This window comes from Trichechus manatus, unplaced genomic scaffold (assembly GCF_000243295.1).
Source record: "Trichechus manatus latirostris isolate Lorelei unplaced genomic scaffold, TriManLat1.0 scaffold00057, whole genome shotgun sequence".
NCBI classification, from domain to species: Eukaryota; Metazoa; Chordata; class Mammalia; order Sirenia; family Trichechidae; genus Trichechus; species Trichechus manatus.
Window position 1 is genome coordinate 15,803,104 of NW_004443993.1, and position 2,540 is coordinate 15,805,643.

A 2,540-nucleotide genomic window follows, 5' to 3' on the forward strand; every position below is an offset into this window, starting at 1 on the left:
GTGTACGTAAGATGAACCAGAGATGAGGTTTAAAACATTCTAAGAAACCAGTTAGGCATTAAGTAACGGTGCTGCGGAAACCATCTCACGTCCCCCTTGGACGCGCCGTGCTCTGGTTCCTCATTCTCTGTCCCTACGTGAGCATCTCCAGAGTTTGGCAACATTCACCAAGCAAAATAAATTCTGATTTCTCATCACCTTTCAGTCAAACCTCCTTGGGTGGTCTCCAGAGTGGAGCAGAGTAAACACCAGAAGGTGAGTATCTGTGATTCCTACAGACAAAAACACCTTCCTCGTGGAGCCACACTCAGGTAGGAGCAGAAGGATGTATGTCAGAGCCCAGGGCTGCTGCCTCCCTCCTCCTGATCGATCCCTCCTGTGCGCAGCCTGACACATCACCGTCTTCACAGTAACGACAGCAACAGTAACAGCTGCCACTTGTTTGTTTTCTTTGCACAGTATTCCTGAGTTTATTTTAAGGCGTTTACATGAATAAACTCACTTAAATCTTATCGCTTAATAGATAACTTAAGAACATAGGATGAAGCAGAGATGAAATTTTATCTATATTTTTAACATTTTAGGAAAGTGATTAGTTGACTCCCCAACAGAAGCATAAAAAAAAAGTTGCCATTGAGTCTATTCCAACTCATCGCAACCTGCGTGTCAAGAGGAGAACTGTGCTCCATGAGGCTTTCAGTGGTTGTGACCTCTCAGCAGTAGCTTACCAGGCCTTTCTTCCAAGCACATCTGGATGGATTCCAACCTCCATCCTTTTTGCTCGTAGCCGAGAGCTTAACTGTTTGTGCCACCCCGGGGACTGCAAATAGAAAAACAGTTACCACTGAGTCTATTCCGATTCGTGGTGAGCCCATGTGCGTCAGAGTAGAGCTGTGCTCCGTGAGGTTTTCCATGCCTGTCACCTTTCAGAAGTAGATTGCCAGGCCTTTCTTCTGAGGTGCCCCTGGGTGGATTTGAACCTCCAGCCTTTCAGTTCATAGCTGAGTGCCTAACTGTTTGTGCTGCCCAGGGACTCCAGACTAGATGCATAGGATTTAATTAATGATACTGCAGAAATCATTTTCAAATCACCCTTGGTCCAAACAAGCCTATGAGGTGGGTACTTTGCTGACTGCTGCTTTATAGATGAGGAAACTGAGGTGCAGGCGTGTTCGATTACACACCCGACATCACAGTATCGGTGGGGGTAGAGTCTAATCCAAAACACTTACTTGCTCATTAAAATTGGCACATATTCGCGAAGTTCAGGCTTTCTTCTCTGAGGCCCAGGTGATGATTCAAACCTCAGACCTTCTCTGCTGTGTGCTAAGGTGGTTGCCGCTCTAAGACCCTGGCTAAGGGAAGCTTACTTCTACCTGGCTTCCTTGTCATTCCATCACGTGTAAATATAAGAGCGGTTGGTAGAGTGGATGGGCCCCACCCTCAGGGGTTCCCACTTTAGAAGAGGAAGCAGCTCCCAGCCCTGAGGAGCCTCAGGTTGATGACCGAGAAAAAGAGTAAGACAATGACTGAAGGATTTCTGCCAGATACACAGTATTCAGTCTTCTGGAACTGATTTCAAATGCTCATTCCTGTAGGAGGAAGTAACAGCTGTCCTCTGGGCTCTGATTAAGCGCATCTCGTGTGGTTTGAATCGTCTGCTTAGCTGGCCTCTCTGCATGAGGGCTGTTTGGGAGCCTGCTCCTTACCTGATTTGTCTCAGAAGGCCCAGGCCCAGCTTGGGCCCCTGAGAGACACCTGAATGTTTTCAATATTTTTATTTTATATTTAATTCGCTATTTTATTTTATTCCATATTTAATTTAATTAATATTTAATATACTGTAGTTTTATTTGTTTTTGTTTTATTTAAAATGATTTTATTTTATATTAAATCTAACTTAATATTATTAATTTTGTTTAATATAATATTTTGACATTTTATTGTATTTTATACATTTTGTTTGATACTTTTAAAATTTCATATAATGTTTTATTTGGTATTTGATATAATTGCATATTTAATGAATGGACAGTGAATAAGGGAGACTGAAGAAGAATTGATGCCTTTGCATTATGATGTTGGCAAAGAATATTGAATATACCATGGACTGCCAGAAGAGTGAACAAATTTGTCTTGGAAGAAGTACAGCCAGAATGCTCCTTAGAAGCAAAGATGGCGAGATTTTGTCTCAGTTACTTTGGACATGTTATCAGGAGGGACTAGTCCCTGGAGAAGGACATCATGCCTAGTAAAGTAGAGGGTCAGGGAAAAAGAGAAAGATGGTTGATGAGATGGACTGACACAGTGGCTGTAGCAATGGGCTCAAGTATAACAACTATTCTGATGATGGCTCAGGCCGGGAGTGTTTCTTTCTGTTGTACATGGGGTCGCTATGACTCGGAAGGGACTTGATGGCACCTAACAACAAGTTTTTATCTAATACCTAATTTATTCTAATATTATTTAATTATATTTAATATTTCAAATATTGTTTTATTGAAATTAATTTTATTAATATGAATTTAATTGTTTTATTT